Source organism: Eulemur rufifrons, chromosome 29 (genome assembly GCF_041146395.1).
Source record: "Eulemur rufifrons isolate Redbay chromosome 29, OSU_ERuf_1, whole genome shotgun sequence".
In the NCBI taxonomy this organism is placed as follows: Eukaryota; Metazoa; Chordata; class Mammalia; order Primates; family Lemuridae; genus Eulemur; species Eulemur rufifrons.
This window is the reverse complement of record NC_091011.1, coordinates 100,787,299-100,809,873: the sequence shown is the minus strand read 5'-3', so window position 1 is coordinate 100,809,873 and position 22,575 is coordinate 100,787,299. Positions and strand designations below refer to the sequence as shown.

At 39.3% G+C, this 22,575-nt stretch overlaps 1 long non-coding RNA gene across 1 annotated transcript in view; it reads left to right on the top strand.

Moving 5' to 3' along the window:
* The window catches only part of LOC138376833 (uncharacterized), a 67,844-nt gene that overhangs the window by 18,733 nt on the left and 26,536 nt on the right, over positions 1-22,575 (top strand). Inside the window, exon 3 of the long non-coding RNA XR_011231753.1 lies at positions 20,907-21,041. This is a non-coding gene — a long non-coding RNA (uncharacterized lncRNA). The remainder of the gene's footprint in view (positions 1-20,906; positions 21,042-22,575) is intronic.

Sequence of the window (22,575 nt, the reverse complement as noted above, 5' to 3'; positions counted from 1 at the left end):
TTAGAGGAAAACAGAAGTTAATCTTCAGACTTTTGATTTTGCAATGGATTCATAGGTATGACACCAAAAGCATGAGCAACAAGAGAAAAAATAGATGTTATAATTTATCAAAATTTAAAACTGCTATGCATCAAAGAACATTATCAAGGAAGTATAAGGACAACCTACAGAGTGGGATAAAATGTTTACCAAGCTTATGTCTGACATGGGACTAATATCCAGAATCTATGAAGAACACTTACAACTCAACAACAACCAAACAGGCAACCCAATTCGAAAATGGGCAAAGGACTTGAATAGACATTTCTCTAGAGAAGATAACAGATATCCAATAAGTACATGAAAAGATGCTCAACACCATTAGTCGTTAGGAAAATTCTGATCAAAACTACCATGTGATACTGCTTTACACCTACTAAGATGGCTGTTTTATTTTTTTGAGGAAAAAAAAGAAAAAATGGGAAATGGCAAGTGTTGGTAATGTGGAGAAATTGGAACACTTGTACAGTGCTGGTAGGATTGTGAAATGGTACAGCTGCTGTAGAAAAGTGTTTGCTGATTCCTTAAAAGGTTAATCATAGAATTACTATGTGAGCTAGCAACTCCACTTCTGGGTACATACCCAAAGGAATTAAAAGCAGACTTCAGCAGATGCCTGTGTGCCAGTGTGTCCTGCAGCGCTATTCACAGTACCCAAGAGGTAGAAGCCACCCACGTGTCCAACAGAGGAATGGGTAAGCAGAGTATGATATCCCATACGGTGGAATATTATCCATCCATGAAAATAAATGAAGTTCTGACACAGGCTGCAACATGGATGAACATTAAATCATTATGCTGAGTGAAATAAGCCAGACACAAAAGGACAAATAGTGTATGTTTCCACTCATGAAGTATCTAGAATAGGCGTATGCATAGAAACAGGAAGTAGTTTTGAGGATACCAGGGGCTGGGAAGAGGGGAGAATGAGAAATTATTGTTTAATGGTTATAGAATTTCTGTTTGGGGTGACAAAAAGGTTTTGGAAAATAGTGATGGTTGCAAAACACTGAGAATGCACAGTAATTAATGCCACCAAACTGTATACTCAAAAATGGTTAAGGTGGCAAATTTTATGATAACATATTTACCACAATTTAAAAAAATTAAAATCGAATCCCCGTCCCCATCAGCCTCTGCGGTGGACGCAGGCGGCCCGCTTAGCTGTCCCCGCAGCGCCACCTGGGGGCCGCCACTGGCACAGCGGGTCCCGGTGTTCCTTAAGTGCCATGACCGGGGCTTAAGAAAACGTACAAGTTGTGATTCAACAAAGCTCACAATCCCTCCGCCTTAGGGATTTCTTTTTTTTTCCTTTTTTAGACAGAGTCTCGCTCTGTCCCTCGGGCTAGAGTAGTGTCGTGGTGTCCTCACAGCTCGCTGCAGCCTCAGACTCCTGGGCTCCAGCGAGGCCCTGGCCTCCTGCGTCGGCCTCCGTGGGTGGCTGGGGCTGCAGGCGCCGCCGCGCCCGGCTGGCCTCGCTGACTCCAGGTAGGGACGGGCCTTGCCCGGCTCGCGCGGGTCTCGAACTGCTGGCCTCGGGCTACCCTCCCGCCTCCGCCTAGAGCGCCAGGATTCCAGGCCTGATCCGCCACGCACGGCCAGGGTTTCTTAATTTAGGATTGTGACGTACGCTTTTCCTCAAAGTTTGTGTATGAATCAACATTTTTCTGATAAGAAAGCCAAAGTCTCGGCCCAGCGTGGTGGCTCGCTCCTGTAATCCAGGACTCTGGGGGGCCGAGGCGGTAAGATTGTTTGAGCTCAGCAGTTTGAGACCGGCCTGAGCGGGAGTGAGACCCTATCTCTACTAAAAAATAGAAGGAAGCTTGGCCAGGCAACTAAAAATATTTAAAAAAAAATCAGCAGGGCGTGGTGGCGCATGCCTGTAGTCCCAGCTACTTGGGAGGCTGAGGCAGGAGGATCGCTTGAGCCCAGGAGTCTGAGGCTGCTGTGAGCTAGGCTGACGCCACGGCACTCTAGCCCGGGCAAAAAACAAACCAAGAAAAAAAGCCAAAGTCTTAAAAGTGCTCGTGAACCCCAGAGAAATAACTGTGTTTCAATATGTAGAGAATCTATTGCAAATAGTGGGCCAGCCTTTTCTTTTGAACAACTCTCTCGATGGACTTTGCAGAGGAGAAACTTGTATTTGGCCAGTTTCCCTTCTCTGCAAATTACCTCAGGGCAAGTTTCTAGGAGTGACTGTGGGTATCCTTATGGCCTTCTTTCCCACCCTGACAACTGAACCTAAACGTTTCTGCAGGAAGGATTCTCTTTGCCAGCAGGGAGCCTGGGGCCATCTGTCAAAAGAATGCCTTTGTGGTTTTCCCTTTGGGGGCTGGAAAACTGATAGTGATTGCTAGACAAAGGCCTTGGAATTGAAGTGCCTGAGGACAGAACACAGCAGAAGGAAGGCGATTTGGTTAAGTGTTGCTGTACACTGTTTTATCCCTTTTTGAAAAGAAAAGAGTAGAATTTCTTTAAATTCTGGCTGTGAAACTGTGCTACTTATCCAGGCACATCTTAAAACAAGGCCAGGGAGGACCAGGCCTTGTAAGAGTTATTTTTGTGTTGCTAAAAATTTAGAAATGTGAGCTCCTGTGTCAGTCTTAGTTTGAATCCCAACTCTGCCACTTACTAATTGTGGGACTTCGGGTCAGTCACTTGGCCTTTCTGTACCTCAGTTTTCTTATCTGTAAAATAGGAATAATAGTATCTATATCATAGGGTTGTTGGGAAGATTATGTGTGTTAATATGTGAAAAGTATCTTGAACAGTGAATGCTATATAGTATCACTCAATAAATGTTAACTCTTATTATTCAAAGAAATTTTAGAATGGAGATTTGGGGAGAAAATGGGACTTTGAGCAGTATAAGTTATAATTATTAATAGTTTACAGTACTCTACTTAATTTGAATACAAAGAGCCTTGGAAACGTGAAAGAATGAGGTATCACAGTCTCTACGTGCTAGAACTTTATAATCTCTTGTGGAAAATATTTAACAATTTGAGAGCAAGGCCTAGTTGGCAGTGTCACACATTAAAAGCACAAATGCTAAGATTTCCCAAATAAGGTGTGATAACAAGAAAAGACTCACTGGTAGACAGAACTCAACCTGAAACTTGGATAAGGTTTTTGATATGAGAGAAAGGCATGGAGGAAAGAAAGTCGTCCTCTGTATGGAACACAGAGTGAGAGGAGGGTGTGACCATTAACAGCTAAAGATGCATATGCTCCCGTTTGAGGCAAATAAAAACAAAGGTACAATACTCCATCGGCTGTACTGGGGTTTTAAACTCAGGATTCTGAGTATTTAAACTCAGTATTATGTTTATTTATGAAATTTGTATAAAAATATCCATGTCTTTTGCCTGCATCTGGTGATAATCATTGACTCAGAATGGGGTGGGCCAGGTAAGGCTCAGCAGAGTGACCTTCTTGCTTCACTTTCTCCAGCTGACTTTTTTGTAGCAATTTTTTTGGTAACAATCTCTTTGTAGAATTGCTGTTTCCTAAATGGAATGGCAGTGGTAACAACTTACTGTTGTGGTTTTTAAAAAATATTTATTTATTTTTTACTTTGAGTTTTTGTTTTATAACCATTGTGTTTTTCCAGAGTTAGTTTCATCCTCTGGAACTCAGAGAACTAGGTAAAATTACATGGATAAATTGAGGTGAACTTTTGTCCTAAGTGGAGCTTGAATTCAGTTAAGATTTCTGATTTGGTTAAAATCACAACATTTTTCTTTTAGGCCAATGTAAGTAAGTACATTTCCTACAATTGTTTTTTGTAATAGAAGGAAAAGCGCCTCTATTTTCTTTTTTCCTACTCACTTCTTAACCCATTCCAGCCTCGCTTCTATACTCATCACTGCTCTGAAGCAGCTTTTCCATGGATGTAGTAGTTCTCACTTATCCTCAGGGGATATGTTCCAAGACCCCCAGTGGAGGCCTGAAACTTCAGATAGTACCAAACCCTATATTATGTTTTTCCTATACGTGCATACCGATGATAAAGTTTCATTTATAAATTAAGTACAGTAAAACGATTAATAACAATAACTAACAATAAAATAGAACAATTATAACAATATACTGTGCACAATTTCATGGATAAAAGATTTTTCTTACCGTAGATCTTAGCAACTTCAGCCTACTTTTTTTTTCTTTCCTTATTAAGTTGAGAACTTTCACTTTTTCACTTAAAGGAAGCACTTTGTGGCTTTGGCATAGCTGAGTTGCCAGCATCACCACTCTTGAGCTTGGGGGCCATTATTAAGTAAAATAAGATTTACTTGAACATAAGCACTGTGACACTGTGACAGTCGATCTGATAACTGACGTGGCTACTTAGTCACTAATGGGCTGGTAGCATATGCAGTGCAGAGGTGCTGGACAGGATGATTTCATTCTGCTCCTCAGAATGGGAAAAGATGCATAGTTGATAACCACCAGAGCATAGATAAGAGTAAAATGTAAAAATAATTAAGAAGTGATGAGTTTTGAGTATTTATGATCTGTGTTTTTAATATAATTTAATTATAAGTTTACATAGTTTAATGTTTAATAATGGCTATCTAAACCTGTCTCAAAATTTCTGAAAATTAAACTATTGGCTCTCATGAGGCAGTGTCATCTGGCTCCAGCTTACATCACAGCATCCCATACTTCCTAACCAGCTCAGTAGTCACTTTCACAGGGAGCCTTTCTAAAACCCTCAGTGTACATCAATATCCTTATTATATGTTCTCGAGATACTATGTACCTCTTTTTTATCACAGGATAATTTTTTACTTGACTGATTGATTAATTGATTAAGAGCCATGAGGGTAGGGACAGAGATTGTTTTACTTTTTCGTCTATCTCTTCCATTATGTAGCCCAGTGCTGGAAACAGCAGATGCAATATTTGTTGAATGACTGAGTAAATGATGAAAACAGGGGGCATGTATATATTTATGGATTCCAGAATATCTGTTCCTTTGAAAAAGGTGTCTTTTTCCCTATTATAAACAAACTATGTACAATGGAGTCTCCTCATATACAAATTTGGCTTATGCAAATTCAACTATATGAGCTTAACAAAAATAGGAGAGGGAGAAAGCAACAGTCTAAATGGTGCATTATACTGCCTAACATTCCACTCAATGAACCGTAGGGTGAGCATGAGATGAAATGTGTAAATCTGCTTTTTCTTCACTGATCCCAGTTTCTGGGTGTATCTGATATTATCATCTCACTAGATTAAGTGTGATTCTAAGAAGAGATACAATGTAGATTTTTCTTATGTTACCCAGTTGCTTTTCTGTTGCTCTATCTGGTACTCAACTGAAGAAACAGCAATAATTCCAATGGTAGACAGAAAATGGGTTGTATTGCAAAATTACCCTGAACATTTCTTCAATCACTATTGGACTTTCTGAGAGACAGCCCAATTTAAGGGATGTTCAGGGTAATATTACATACATGACTTTTGTTTTATGTGTTAGCTTGGCGCTGAATCTCCATGGAATATGAAACTACATTATTTTAATTTAAAAATTTGAAAATATAGAAAATTGGAAGAAAGTGTACATACTTAAAGCCATAAAAAAAAACCTATCTGTAAACTTGAACATACAGTGATAGAATATTTCCTTTTAGTTTCTTTTCTAAGTATTGTGTTTTGGGGTGTTAGTTTGTATATTGTGGTACATATGTAATTTTGTATTCTTATTTCTCCTATTATAACTGAGAAAGAAAAAAAAAAAACCCTTTTAATCTGAGAAATTCCAGCACTTTTAAACTATCAGGCCAGGAGAGGCATTTAAAATATAACAGCGGTCACTCTCACTCCCCCTTGAGCAAAACAATTACCTCTTGAAGCCACTTGCTGTGAGGCTCTAGACTAACCTGATGCCAAGCAGCCATAAAAATGCCATACACCCTATAGTTCAATAGTCTATAGCCAATCACTAACCACTGTTGTATCTGTAAACCCATGAGAATTCCTGCTGAACAACTTTTGTAATTGTCCCCTCTCCTGATTTGTCCTTTTTTCTTTAAAATCTTGAACTTTTCCTTGCTCCCTGGAAGACTCCTCAAGGCAACTTGAAAGTGTTTCCCAGGCTACTGTCCTCAACCTTGGCTCAAATAAACTCTCTATATTAATTTTTCATCAGCTTCTTACTTTTAGGTTGATGTAACACAGAAATTTTTATATTATAATAAATTGAGTGTAAATATATATGTTGAATTTCCCAAAAATGTATTATAGGTGCATTGTCCTCACATCATGTTCTAAAGATGACAGTTTAGTAACTATTACTCTATATAAGAGTTAAACAAGGTTTATGGGAGGCCACTGTTTTGGACTAGCCGCCTGCACTAGGCCCCAGTAGACCAGGCCAAACCAGAATGGGTTTGCTTGTGCTAAGTGCCACAATTAAATAGAACTTTGAAACAGACCAGTTTCCCAAAAAGCAGGTGAATACCAGTCAACCAACCTGAGTCGCATAGTAAGGAAGTCCCCTCTTTTTTAACCCTATAAGGAAAGTAACTTTGAAATGGCCAATCCATTTTTTGTGTTGTTTCTGCTTTCTGCAGCATTTTTTCTGCCTATAAAGCCAGACTTCTCTGCTCAGTTCATTGGAACACTCATTCTATTTTCACAGAGTGAGGTGTTGCCCAATTCTAGAAGCGCAAATAAAAGCTAATTGGATCTTTAAATTTGTTGTAATTTTGTCTTTTGACATAAGTTAAACACCCTAATAACAAAGGAATGAACAGATAATGCAGACAAGAGAAAACCAAGCCTGAATGGCTACAGACATATAAAAAGATGCCCAACATCATTAGTAATTAGAAAAATTCAAATGAAAACCACAATTCCATATTGTTGTTGTTGGGTTTTTTTTGGGGGGGTGGGGAGACAGAGTCTCGCTCTGTTGCCTGGGCTAGAGTGCCATGGCATCAGCCTAGCTCACAGCAACCTCAAACTCCTGGGCTCAAGCAATCCTCCTGCCTCAGCCTCCCGAGTACTTCTATATATATTTTTGGTTGTCCCTAGAATTTCTTTCCATTTTTAGTGGAGATGGGGTCTTGCTCTTGCTCAGGCTGTTCTCGAACTCCTGAGCTCAAATGATACGCCCAGCTTCCCAGAGTGCTAGGATTACAGGTGTGAGCCACCATGCCCGGCCATAATTCCATATTCTTTGGATTGGTAAAACCTTAAAAGTGTTGTGACATCAAGTGTAGTGTGGATTTGAGAAAGACAACTTGCTTGCTGTGGGAGAGCATATCATTAAAATTCCTTTGCAGAGCAATTTGACACAATTTGGTAAAGCTGAAGATGCACAATTATTTGACCCAGCAATTTTACTCCAGGATGTACATCCTAGGGCAGTGGATCTGAAAGTGTGGTCTTCAGGCCAGCAGCATCAACATCACTTAAAAACCTCTTTTAGAAAATGAATCAGAACCTCTGGGGGTGGGATTCAACAATCTCTGTTTTAACAAAACCCTCAGGGGATTCTGATGCATTCCAAAGTTTGAGAACCACCGGCCAAGATAAATGCTTGCAAATCAGTGTAAGGCATAGATTTGGTGTTCATTTTAGCATTGTTGGTAATAGGGTAGATGGGATAACAATTTAAATGCTCATCAATATGATACAGAATAAAAAATAGTGTATTTAAACCATGGAACACTACACAGCAGTTAAAACGAATGAATTAAAATTATGTGTATCAAGCTAACTAAATCTAAAACACTTGAGTAAGAAAAATAAGCTTGGAAGGATGTATATGGTATTATTCAATTTCTGTAAAGTCAAATATCATGCCAAACAAGATTATATTTTGTTAAGAAATATATACTTGTGAAGCAAAAGTATAAATACTTAAAAGGGAATGACAGATACTATTAAGATAAATTAAGACAGATAAATTAAGAATATTGTCCTGGGAACACGGTAGGGAGAAGAAGAGAGTCTGTTGTTTTTAGAAATGTTTTATTTTGGGCTGGGTAGGTGTTCATTATATTACATAATGTATTTCCTAGGCTTTACTGTTTTTTTGTAAGGCAAGCATGGAAATGAGGTTTATTGAGGAGAGAAAGATGGGATGATAGGGCAAGAGCAAGATACAGGTTTACAGAGTGTGATGCATACACCACAGATGACGACCAGACCCATTGTCACAGCAGGAAAAGAGAGCTAGGCTTTTTTTTTGCTTGACTTGTTTTATGATGAAATAAAATAAAAACCTTTTATGAGTTAACTCCAGAAGAACTCTCTGATACATAATCCTCTTGGGATCATTGTACTTTATTCTTGATCCTAATGTAAAAATATATGAAGAAAAGACCTCTTAGAACTTTTCTGGCCCCCAATGGCTCTTTAACAGTAAAATTTAGTATGTAATTAAAAAATAGAATCCAAGATTCATAGGTCTTAATATATTTAGTAACTCTTATTTATTTATCTTTATAAATTCTTACTTTGTGCATGACTTATTTCTTATTAGCTTCATGCTCTTATTTTATACTGATCTTGAATTAAATTGCTGAAGGGGATGTTACAATAGGGTTATTAAAATATTTCAAAGCTATTAAAGTGGAAATAATTAAACTCTTCAAAACAGTTTCAAGAATAGTACAAAGATATCCTGTGTTCCCTCAGCCTGATTTCCCAGTTGTTAGAAATTTACCACATCTGCCTTATCATTCTCTCTTTCTCTCTGTGTGGATACAAGTCATTTTTTTCTGAACCATTTGGCAGTAAGTCACAGACATGATGTCACAGGACCCCTCAATACTTCAATGTCTGTTTCCTAAAAAATAGACACTTTTCTACATGAATCACATTATGTCCATAAAAATCAGGAAATTAATACCATAGCACATTCTAATCCACAAACCTCATTCAAATTTTACTGGTTTTCTCCAATAAAGTCTTTTATAGACCCAGGATCCAACGTAGGATCACACGTTGCATTTCACTGTCATGTCTCATTAGCTTCCTTCTATCTGGAGCAGTTCCGAGTCTTTCCTTCCTTTCATGACCTTGATATTTTGGAGAGGACAGGCCAATTACTTTGCAGAATGTCCATCAGTTTGTGTTTGTCTGATGTTTCCTCATGACTGGATTTAGGACATGCGTTTTGAAAGGCAGCTGTGCTCACCACTATACCACCAATGTACTCAGGACATGCGTTTTTGGCAGGAATACCACAGAGGTGATGCTGTGTTCTTCTCAATGCATCTATCAGAAGGCACATGATGTTGATTTGTCCCATTGCTGATGAAATTTACTTTCATCATTTGGTAAGATGATGTCTGCCAGACTTTGCAATGGAAAGTTAATGAATAAATATTGTCTGGAGGTATTTTGAGACTATGTAAAAATCCTGTTCCTCATCACACTTTCACCCATTTATATTAGTATCCAGTTTTGCTCCTTGACCAAAACAATTATTATAAGGGTTACCAAATGGTAACCATCCCTTCCATCATCCTTTTACATTTATTAGTTGACCTTCTATTGTAAGGGAAAGCTTTCCTGCCTCTGTATCCACCCCCCATTTGTTTATTAATTGATATCACTATGGGCTCCTCAGTTCCTATTTTATTCAATGATTTATAAATGATTGCTCTCATCATATCATTTCTTTGATGTTCAAATTGTCCCAGATTTAGCCAATGGAAGCCCCTTGGTTGGCTCCAGTGTCATTTTGATATGTCTCCATGATCGTTTGGGAATTTCCATACTTTATGGTACATGATGTTCTAGGCTTATTAAATACTTTCCCTGCCTGAGCCCTGAAATTAGCCATTTCTCTGGTTCCTTTTGAGGAGAATAGGATTTAGAAACCAAAGTCTGGATGTCTGGCATGCTCATTGCTGCTGGTATACTCATCTTTGTGTTTATGTGTGTATGCATGTATGTGTGTGCATGTATACATACATACATACATACATATAAGTTGTCCCTTGTTCCTTAGTGGGGGATTGGGTCCAGGACCTCCTACAGGTACCAAAATCCATGGATGCTCAAGTCCCTGATATAAAATGGTGTAGTATTTGCATATAATGTATGCACATCCTCTTATATACTTTATTTTTTTTTTTTATTTTTTTTATTTTTTTATTTTTTTTTTTTTTTGAGACAGAGTCTCACTCTGTTGCCCAGGCTAGAGTGAGTGCCGTGGCATCAGCCTAGCTCACAGCAACCTCAAACTCCTGGGCTCAAGGGATCCTCCTGTCTCAGCCTCCCGAGTAGCTGGGACTACAGGCATGCACCACCATGCCCGGCTAATTTTTTCTATATATATTTTTTAGCTGTCCATATAATTTCTTTCTATTTTTAGTAGAGATGGGGTCTCGCTCTTGCTCAGGCTGGTCTCGAACTCCTGAGCTCAAACGATCCGCCCACCTCGGCCTCCCAGAGTGCTAGGATTACAGGCGTGAGCCACCGCGCCCGGCCTATACTTTAAATCATATCTAGATTACTTATAAGACCTATAATCCCTAATGTAATGTAAATGCTATGCAAATAGTTGTTACATGGTTTAGGGAATAATGACAAGAGAAGAAAGTCTGTACATGTCCAGTACAGATACAATTTTTTTTCTCAAATATTTTTGATCTACAATTGGTTGAATCCATGGATGCAGAGCCCACAGATAGAGGCCTGACTGTGTATGTATCTATGTCTATATACAGATAGATGTTTTTCTATCTATCATCTATCAATCAGAAACCAGGAGTTTTTACTGATAGTTCCAATTACAATCCAATCTTAGATGTTTCTAATTCTAGTCTTTCCCCCTTTTATATTTGTACCTGCCTTCCCTGAGAGTGAGGGTAGGCACTCAATGTAGTGACATATTTGCTTAGTCTTTTTTTTTTTCTGTCTTTTTTTTTTTTTTTTTTGAGTCAGAATATTTCTCTGTTGTCCAGGCTAGAGTGCCATGGTGTCAGCCTAGCTCACAGCAACCTCAAACTCCTGGACTCAATCCATCCTCCTGTGTCAGCCTCCCAAGTAGCTGGGACTGCAGGCATGTGCCACCATGCCTGGCTAATTTTTCTATATATATTTTTAGCTGTCTATATAATTTCTTTCTATTTTTAGTAGAGGCGGGGTCTCGCTCTTGCTCAGCCTGGTCTCGAAATGCTGAGCTCAATCAATCCATCCGCCTCGGCCTCCCAGAGTGCTAGGATTACAGGTGTGAGCCACTGCACCGGGCCTGCTTAGTCCTTTTACATGTAACCAATCACCTGAGCATATGGCCATCTCCTCCTCTTTGGCACTGCCAACTCAGCTGTGCTGGCTGAGACTTCTTCTCCAGTCCAGCTATTGTTTTTTTTGTTTTCCAATCTAGGTTTGACTTAATTGCACATAGTGACAAATATGGCAATGAACCATTATTCTCTCAATTTAACTTGCAGGCAGCTGGAAACAGAACTAACTTTTTGGAGAGGCTACAGGAATTCTCTTACTTCATTTAATTTTTTAGAAGACCCTTTTAAATTTTGTATTACTTGAGTTTACCCCAAAACAGTTAAAGATATTGTCCAAGATAACTGGTTAGGCAAGACAGTCCACTAGATGGACAAACTGCACTTCAGTGTTAGCTTTTTGGCTTTCTTTCTTTCTGATTGCATGAATGACAACTCCTTCCAATGATGTAATAGGCCAGATGGGGAGGGCCTGTTTCATAGCCACCTCCAGGAATCTGGATCAGAGAATCTGGTGGACATTGTCATGAGTGGCAACTCAGCATCTCCTTCCTTCCTTCCAATGAATACTTTTTGGGTGCTTATTCTTAATAAATAATGGTATATTAATTCTATGGAATACTATGCAGTTAAATGAGGCAGATATATTTGTAGTCAATAAAAAAATATGCTGTTTTACACTTCTAAAAAAAATTAAAAATGTTATATATAACAAGTACTAAATTGTATACTTCAAATAGTTAAATTGCATGGAGTGTGCATTATGCCTCAATGTAACTGTTTAAGAAATGAAAGATCAACAATTTCCCCACCCATCATTTTGTTTTATAAACTGCTATTCTGTCAAATCCTAAAGCCTGGAAACATACTTTTGCTTTACTAGTTTAACTAAAAAAAAATTAAAACATTTTATAAAACCGAATAAAGTATTCAAAATGACTTGTTTTGCTATCAGGAACCTTGATCAATAAGTTGCATAGTGTTATTTCCTGTTCTTAATCTAATGTACTTTGATGCCAAAATAAATAAATAAACAAAAACCTACCAGGAAGTCTAATTTAAGTACTCTGCTTTGCTAACTGTCCACATTCAGTGCTTGCCACACTGACTGCTTGGAGGTTCTTGGGGAAATGTTATTGATAGTTCTTCTTCTTAAAAAATGGCTGGTTACTGGATCTTATTGTTAAGGACTAACTTTATTTCTCCTCCCCTTATTTTTTCTTTCAGTTAGTTTTATTGTGGTAAAATACATGTAACAAAATTTATTATTTTAATTATTTGAAGTGTACAGTTGAGTGTATTTACATCATCTGTAATGCGCAGTTCTCACCACCATCCACCTCAGTGGCGCTGCCGTTTGGTAACCCTGGAGCTCTGCACCCACTAAGCAGGAGCTTGCCCTCCCCTACCCCGGCCGCTGGCAGCCACCCGCTCATTACTATCTCAGAGTTGGTTGGGGAGAGTATTCAATTGGTGAGTGTTTATTTAGTGTCTATTTAATGGTAAAAATTATTAGTGACATAAAGAATGTTGAAAGCATGGCATGCTTTAAAACACTGACAATATTGCTAGGCAGATAATACATATACGATAATCATATACGAATGAATGAAAACATGGAATTATAATTGTAGCTTTTAAATATGTAGCTTGTATATGCAAGTTGTAATAAATTATGGGGCACTAATAAGAGACCAAACAGATCAAAGAAAGTAATGCCAGCATTGATAAGAATTTAATTATGATGCTGGGCAGCGGTGCACACCTGTAGTCCCCGTTGCTCCGAAGGATGAGGTGGGAGGACGACTTGAGCCTAGGAGTTCGAGTCCAGCTTGGGCAACATAGTGAGACCCTGTCTCTAAATAAAAAAGAGTTTAATATACGATTAGGAATGTATCACATTTTGTTGGAGAAGAAGGAAATCTTTCAGTAAATCATGCTACTTCAGTTGTTGCCTCTTTGGGAAAACACTGCATATTCTCATTTAATGTCATATAAAAAAGTAATTTTGTGGTTTCCAGCCTGGCATTTCAGGAGCTCCTAAGTCCCCACTCCATCCTAACAACAACTGGAAAGCTGAACAGTCAAGAAAACCCAACTCTTAGCTCTTTTAGAGGAGTCAGACCACAGGACAAACTGCTGCACTAAAAATGAAGAGACAGGCAGATACAAAGAACCCCAGCTCCTCACAGCAGAGGCCTGCAAGCAGAAACCTCTGTGGGGAACCAGTGCTGGGGCCGGAAAACCTGAGCTGTAACTGGAGAGTTGCTGGACATTCTATGTGGACAACTCAGAGTTACAGACTTCAGAGGGCCCGAGTCACAGGGGAGGGCCTCCGTGCATTGCTGAGTTTTACCTCCAGGAGCTCAGCCAGGATCTCACAGTGAATACTGGAGAAAACCCCCTTTGTGCTACTCACATGAGAAAGGAGAGACGAACCGTTCTGATAGATGCTGGAGCACTCTGTTCTTCACGAGGCCTCCCCTCTGGACAGGTGATTCTAGCAGAGCCTAACCTACCTGGGGGAAGGGAAGTACCCAACTCCAGCCCCCTCTATCATTCTACTGGGGGAAAGGGAAATAAACAACTTCAGCCTCCTCCAGCCGTCCTGCCCCACCCAAGGGGGGACTGTGAAGCACCGGTGAAGTTCGCAGTGCAGGGCACAGGCTCACCAAAGACTGCAGTCTGATGACAGGGCTGGGAATGCCTCCCTCCCACACCTCACACTGCATTACTGAAGGCCTGTGTACCCTGGTTCCTTGTACCCAATACATCATGTTTGCCTTTCAACACAGAAGTGCAAGGCCTACTGAAAGGTAAAAAAGAGTTTGAAGGGACTAAACAACCACAAGAATTAGAGTCAGATATGGCAGAAATGTTGGAATAATCAGACCAGGAATGATTAAAGGCCATGATTAAAATGGTAAGGACTTTAAGGCAAAAAATAAGCAACATGCAAGGTCAGAGTTGTGATCTAAGCATAGAGGTAGAAATTCTAAGAAGAAACCAAAAAGAAGTGCTAGAGATAAAAAAACACTATAGCAAAATGTACACTGCCTTTCATGGGCTCACAGGACAGGGCTGAGGATAGACTCTCACAGCTTGATGGTTGGAAACTTTCAAAACTGAAAAGCAAAGAGAAAAAAGTTGGGCGTGGGGGAACCCAAACCCAGAATAGAATATTCTAGAACTGTGGGGCAGCTACAAAGGGTGTAACGTATGTGTAATGGGAATGCTGGAAGTGAAGAAAGAAAGGAACAGAAGCAATATTTGAAGCACTAGTGCCTGAGAATTTCACCAAATTAATGTCGACACCACACCAATGATCCAGGAAGCTCAGAGAACATCAAGCAGAATAAATGCCAAAAATACCTAAGCATATGATATTCAAATGTCAGAAAATTAAAAAACCTTTCCTATAAAGGAGCAAAGTTAAGAACTATGTCTTTTTCCTCAGAAACTAAGCAAGAAGAGTGGAGTGAAAATATTGAACGTATTGAAAGAAAAAAAATCCACCCACTTAGAATTCTGTATCCAGCAAAGCTATGTCTTCCATAAAACGTAAAAATACAGACTATATAAGACAGACAAAATTGAGGGAATTTCTTGCCAGTTACCTGCCTTTTTAGAAATTTTAAAAGAAGTTCTTCAGAGGAAAATTATATAGATTAGAAACCTGGATCTTCCTGAAGAATGGAAGACCATTAAAGAAGGAATAAGTGGATGCAAAATAAATGATTCTAAAGTTTATATGCAGAGGCAGAAGACCCAGACTAGTCCACATAATTTTGAAGAATAACGAAGTTGGAGGACTGACAGTACCCGACTGCAAGACTCACGGTGATAAAGGGATACATAGCTAGATTTCAGTATAATTTTATTTAATGTTTCTTAAGAGGCAAAGAGAGAAAAGTATGAGTAATGTTAATATATGAAAAATTAACACATAAATGGGAAAATGGTATGACTAGACGAGGAATGAAAAATAATTTAAAATTGCTAGTAGACTTTTGGGGAAAGTTGAGACTTACCGAAGTAACAATGAAATGTACATCCAAAACAAATGGGATTAATTTTTTAATTTTATGTAATATTTGATGCAAATGTTTGAAAATATTTTTATATTCATTTTATGCAACATAAAAAAGCAAAAACTTCAACCCATTGCAAGTAAAACTCAGAACCTATTTGATGGTGTGAATTCACATGTGGCTTCCCCAGCTCCTCCCTGTCCCCTCTCTGTCCCCTCGCTGCTCTCCTGCCTGTTGTGTTTATCATTCTCTTGCATTAAAGCAATTTTCACATACATGTATATCCCCAAGCAGATTGTTCAATTTTGCCCATTTTAAAGGTTTTCCTGACTTGCTTTCTCCTTTTCTCTTCTCTTTTCCCTGCTGTTTGTGTAAAGCTGATGTGGGTGCAAAATACGACGCTGCTGTGACGGAGGGGCTGCGGTGAGCCTGAGTTTGTAGGGTGGAGAGTGTCAGTGTCGCCTGGGGCCTCATTAAAGTTACTCACAAGTTTTCTGTTTTTTATTTTTGAGGGTCACGAGCTACTTTTACTGAAAGGAGTCTGTTGTATTCTTCAAATGCATTTGAGCAGAAAAAAGATTGAGGACTATAGCAATGATCTCTGCAAGACTTCCCATCTTGGTCTTCCTTTTTGATGTCTCAGTCTTTGATAAAACAGAAATGAAGGCTTACTCTAGGATCTTGTTGTTTACATAACAGCTGAAAAAGTTGAGTTTAAAAATTTTGTATTGCAGATTTAACAAGTTGAAACCTGTGCTAGGCACCTTGAAAGACATTAGATGTAAAAATAAATGACATGTCTTGTCTTAGTTGAATTAAAAGAATTCTTTTGAGGAATATGTAGTTATGTGTGCAGGCAATAAATTTGTGAGAGATGTATAAACAAATTACTGGTAGAACACAAAATACAATTGAGTTTGATTTAGTTTGGTCAGGGAAGATTGGATTAGAGTAAGTCCTAGAAAGGAGAGTTTTTACTAATTAGTAATGGGGCAGGGGAGAACACTCCAGAAGAGAGAACTGCATAAACAAAGGGCTAGAGGTGTGAGGTTTGGGGGCATATTTGGGAATGTGAATAGTACAGTTTAATAGTGATAGCATACACATCCAGGTAAGAAGGGGCTGAAAAGTTGGTTTGGCCACATCAACAAGGACCTTAAATGATCAACTGTCTACACATAGGATCTAATTTTCTTTTTATTGGTGAACACCCAAATTACAATTCTTTTCTTGTATCTAGTCACGTCATTAATCATATTTACTAGATTAGAGAAGGATTTTTGTCTCTTTGCTTATTGCTGTATCCTTAGAGCATCAAAGAACTCCTGGTGTTGTCACAGGCGAATGTGAATTATATGTTAAATCAAGGAATAAATTTAGATTTTGTAAGAAGAATGTCAGTGGTTATACTTTAAAGAGATCTTGTCTTAATAGGTCAAGCTGTTTTAGATACTTTTATAGTATGCCCCAAACTTCATTGTATTCACCTCACTTGGATTTGTCTTTCTCTTGCGTTCTTTGTAATGTTCTACTTGGGCTTTTTTTTTTTTTTTTTTAATACCTGTCATGAATTTAATGTAAATCACAATTCGGAGCCTGTCACAATCTCAAGCCTTAAAATACTGAATACGTGTACAGTGTGACAACAGTAGGTAACTTGGGGCCCCCATTCGCTGGAGCCAGTCCCACATGGAAAGCGTGTGGCAGGAGTGAAGAACACAGTGGCAACTGCTTGGTCCCACTGGATCTTTGGCTCGTCTTCAGGAAGGACACTCCGGGTTGGGGAGGCCACATCCCGGCCCAGCCAGTGAAATCGTCAGCGTCCTTCCAGTGATTTTTGCTCCTGTCTAAACCAGAGCCCTCGAGGTCTCTGTCCATCCCCGGGAGGTCCAGGTGGAAGGGGCGAACTGGGTCCCACTGCGGCCCCCCGCGATGGCCCTGCTGACCACCTGCAGGAAGACGCGGGTGTCTCCCGTGCTGTGACGCGGAGCTGTCGCGGGCCACGGCCAGCACGCAGTCTCTGCGGTCCTCCAGGGACACGGAGGCGGACCCTGGGCGGCAGAGCAGCCGGCAGCCGCGGGCCTTGGTCGGCTCAGGGTGCTGGGGTCGCCCCGGCTCCACCGCGCATCGCTCGGGTCGGTCAGAAGGGCTCGCGCGGGCGGCTCCTCGGCCTCGTCCCCGGGACTCGGGACTCCGGTGGGAGAAGCCGCAGCCCCAGCTGGAGCCGCAGCCTCCGTCCTCCTCCGAGGGCCGCCGGGGCGGGAGCCGCGTCCACTGCGCGGGGGAAGCTCCGTCCGGCTCCGGTTCCGGGAAGCGAAACGCGCCTCGGGCTGCAGCTCCCGCCGCTCGGCCAGGGCCGCCCGCACCGCGCCAGGTCCCCTGTCCCCGCCAGGTCGCAGGCGGCCGGGACAAAACCGCGGCCTTGAGAAGTTTCTGCAGCCCCAGAGCCGCGGGGCCGACTCCCCGCCCTCCAGAAGCTTCCAGGGCCACTCGCTCCCGCGAAGGCAGCAGTGAAAAAGTCGCTCTTCTCCTCCACCTCCTGGCCCTGTCGCTTTTGCTTCCCTACTTGGGCTTCTAGTGCGAATGACCCTCCCCACAGGGCACCTGTATTGCAAGGTGAACCTGATGTCTGTGTCTCGGTTCAGGCAGAGCTCACAAATCTTTGATTTTAACATTACATCTCTTTTCCTGAGGTGTGTAGCATTGCATCATTCTTTAATCTCGATTTTAATCATTTCTAGAAATATGTGACATCACTTTTAGCGTTTTTGCCACTTGGTTCCCACTGTGTTCTTCTGCTTGTTATAGTCTATAAATAGTTGTGTTTCCTATTTTAATATTATTTAGAAATGTTAGCTTTGCTGCTTCATATTTGATAGTTCTGAATAAATTATTTATAATTTTATATATGTGTATTTTGAAAAAACTTACAAGTTTCATTATATATTAGCTATACCTATTTGTATTATTCCTTAGTGTTCTAGACATTACAATATGCATGCTTAATGTAGCATAGTCTCACATGAATTAATATAATTCATTCACAAAATATAATATATAACATTGTAGCATAATACCACTTCACAAAAAATGTAAGAGATTTGCAGTAGTATCATTCTGTTTATTCCCCCTTTCCCATCTGTTTGCTGTGGTTCTCATGTATTTTACTTCTACATGCATTATAAACCTAATGACACCTACCAATTATTTTTATCTTTGCTTTAAGCAGCCAATTATCTTTTAAAGAAATTAACAAAGGAAAAGATTGGCTTTTATATTTTTCCATATATTTACCATTTTGCAGAAGACATCTCTTTCTTTCTGCTTAATTTTTACTGAAGCTAGAATTAATGTCTCGCCATCCAAATTTTCATATTGTGGACAATTTATATGTCATATATTACCGTACAATTCATAGTTCCATGCATATGCCAAATTTTCTCTACTGGTTTTAGGTTACTTTTTGGCAAGCATCAGCATTTTTTACTTTTTTTTTTTTTTTTAGACAGGATCTCATTCAGTCACCTATTCTAAAGTGCAGTGGTGTCATTACAACTCAAAGCAACTTCAAATTTCTGGGCTCAAGTGATCCTCCTGCCTCAGCCTCCTGAGTACCTGGGACTACAAGCATGTGCCACCATGCTTGGCTATAATTTTTTTTTTTTTCCTAATTTTTATAGAGATGAGGTCTTGCTTTTGCTCGGGCTGGTCTTGAACTGCTGGCCTCAAGCAATCTTCCTGCCTTGGCCTCCAAAGTGCTAGGTTTACAGGCATGAGCCACCATGCCTGGCCATTATTTATACATTTTTAAATACTTCCTTATGTTTAGCACAGTGCTTTACACAAAGTGGGCAACTATGTATTTTTTCAAGTGTGTAAGAATGACTGAAATTTTGTTGTTTTGTCTGAGTCTTTGTGTAATCTCACAGGGTTAAGTTGTATTATTACAGTTCACCATTAGATGTCACTTTCTAACATATGTTCTTACCACTGAATTCCTGCTGTACAGCTGATCAGATCCTGAAAGTTGGCACTCCTCTATGAGTGCACTTAAACTGAGAAGTTTCTGTCTTCTTTCATCTTAAAGTTTCTTTCATCTTAAAGTGATTACTCTAAAACAGAAGTGTTTCTTAATTGTAATTTTTATTATCTTTTAGTTTTACATCTAAGTTTGTACAGAACCAACTGATTTTCCTTAAGGTTTCTTTAAATTTGAATACTGGCATTATTTTTTATTTATTTTCTTGGAGCAAAGTCTGGAACTATTATAAGTAAAAGTGTGAAGAAGTAGGATATTCAAGAATACCTTTTAAAACATGTTCACAATGTATTCTGTCGGTAGTGTAATTCTGAAAACCATCTCATTCTAGGAGCCCCACTGACCCCAGACTGACTGGAAGTGAGTCTTCTCAGGATAAGCTTTGATAGCAGCTGTGGGGTTTACTTGGGTTTGTCAAGGAAAGGGAGAACTGAGGGGGCTGTGAAAAGAAGTGTGGAGGTGGAGAAAGAGGAGATTGACAGGGCTCAGTTGGCAATCACGCAACACAGTGAAGTGCCGAGAATGAGCTTCCCTCGCTCATTCTCTTCCCTTACAGGACAGGAAAGGTCCGGGCAAGGAGATTTTAGGAATCCCAGAAGCTTTAATGTGTACTGTATTTTTAAGGCCTAGATTTTAAACTTAGCATTATAATCTGTAAGATTTAGAGATATGTTTCAGTTGTTGCCAAATGCTGGGATTCATGATCTAACACAAAGTTTGTGGTGAAGGTTTCATAGGCTCACTCTGTTCCTAACAGATGAGTCCCTCCAAGCTGAGTCAGGAGAGGCCTCTTTTGTAAAACCCTCAGTCACCAGACACCCAAGCTGTGGCCCCAGGGTTTTCCCCAGTCTTGCCAGGCACAGGTGGAGAATCATCTGGAGGTCGGGTGGCTATTTTCTTCAGTTACTCCAGAATACTGAAATTTGAATAAATGGCAATGTTTTTCTTAATAATGTAATAAATACCCCTGAAATTAACATCTATTCAAGAATATGATTGTTCCTAATAATTTGTGGCCCTCTGGTATCCTGTTTGCCAGCTTTTCCCATCTTACCCCAGAAGTAATTATTAATACTTTTTGCATATTCTGTTCATGGTTTTGTTTTATTGAAATGCTTTCATTTATCAATATATGCATACAGAATTGGACTTTTTAAGCCATGATTATAATAAACCAAAGTACAAACAATTAGGGCATTTAAATTCCATTTTATATTGATCAAATTACAAACAATGCATTATTGATAAATGAAATTTTGTCATGTAAAATTTCTGTGCATTAGAATAAAACTTAAATTTATTTAATAAAACATGTTGGCATAAGGTAGCCACTTGTCCTCTTTGGGAAAACCTTAACCCTTTCATTTTTAGACTCTCACTTTTTATGAAGTAATGAAGCAAATGGTAACTTGTATGAAGAAGGTGGTGAGGTGGATGGTAGGGAATGAGGCAGAAAGTTGGCAGTGCTACCTGCTACCTTGGTATGATCAGTAGTCAGGAGGCACTGATGATGGTACTCACTTGTGTTGATAATAATTCAATTTGTAATGTTTTTTTTCCTTATGTTTTTATGTCTTACTACAGCTAAAGAAGTAAATAGGTCATGGCACGTTTAACAAAAAGATGACAGGCGGATACAAAAGCTATCCAGCATCTTTGGGCAGCCATTGAGATTATATGGAACCAGAAGCAAATTGCCAACGTTGACCATATTACAAAGTAAGTAAATTTAAACAAACAAACAAACAAAATCCCTGTAAAATTTCATGTGAGACCTTGGGGGAAAGTCCAAAAATACTTTATTATGCTAATCAACATACATTACAAAGGACTGAAGTCACTTACCTTGCAGGAGTATATAGTTGTTAGAAAAACAAATACAGAAACATACACAAGCAACTTGTGTTTATAAAATAAATATTAGATAAGTAAAATATCAGTATGTACTATTTATAATAGTTTTGCAGTTATCAGAATTTTTAACTCTTGGTAACTTTATTTAGGTGTTTTATTAAAAGGGCTTTTAGTTAATCATTTGCTTTTATGTAGTGAAGCTGTTTAAAAATAGTATACTGTTCGTTACTCGTTGTAATACAGGACAAGCATGGTATGTGCAGTAAGTAAATAACATCTTGCCTGTGTGCTCACGCTTGTAATCCTAGCACTTTGGGAGGCTGAGACAGGAGGATATCACCTTAGCCCAGGAGTTGGAGGCTGCAGTGAGCTATGATGATGGCATTGTATTCTAACTGGGGCCACAGAGCCCCTCAAAGACTCTCTTACCAAAACAAAGCAAAATTGCATTAGGTCATAGCCCACTGACAGAATTTTTAACAATTTCATTCTATATTTTATAAATTATTAAACAAACCACTCAGTTTTTAAAAAGAAAGTTCCTCCCCACCCCAGGTTCTAATGCTATTTATATTGGTAGACAAAGATTCAGGACACAAAATAAAATCAAACTAATTTATGACTCTTCTATTTACTTGTTATATACTAATTATAAGGATGTCTTAAAATAAGAACTTGGTTTTATTTTGTTTCTCTGGGTATTTTTAAAGGAATGAAGCCAAATTTATCCTAGCATTCTGGGAGGCCGAGGCAGGCAGATTGAGCTCAGGAGTTTGAGACCAGCCCGAGCAAGAGCAAGACCCATCTCTACTAAAAATAGAAAGAAATTATATGGACAACTAAAAATATATATAGAAAAAATTAGCTGGGCATGGTGGCGCATGCCTGTAGTCCCAGCTACTTTGGAGGCTGAGGCAGGAGGATTCCTTGAGCCCAGGAGTTTGAAGTTGCTGTGAGCTAGGCTGACGCCATGGCACTCTAGCCCGGGTGACAGAGTGTGAGACTCAGTCTCAAAAAAAAAAAAAAAAAGCCAAATTTATCTTTTTAAATGTTTGGAGGTTGGTTTTGTTGTTGTTGTTACTGTTGTTAATTTAGTTAAAATTTCTTTATACCTATATCTCCATATTCTTTAAATGCTATGTGTAAAAATGGAAAACAGATAATTTACAAAAGCTCACTTAAACGCTTTTTTTTGGCCTTTGTTAATAAGTAACAAAATTGGATTCCATATATTTTTTTCCCTTCCCTGTATTCTGGTGAAGAAGATCATAAAATTACTTGCAAGGGAAGGAACAGAAGATAGAGAAAGGGTTCAGGCTCTGTGTGGCTCTGACTCTACACTCACACTCAGAATACTTTAAAGCTGACCATGCACAACTCTTAGCTCCTGTAGCTTAGT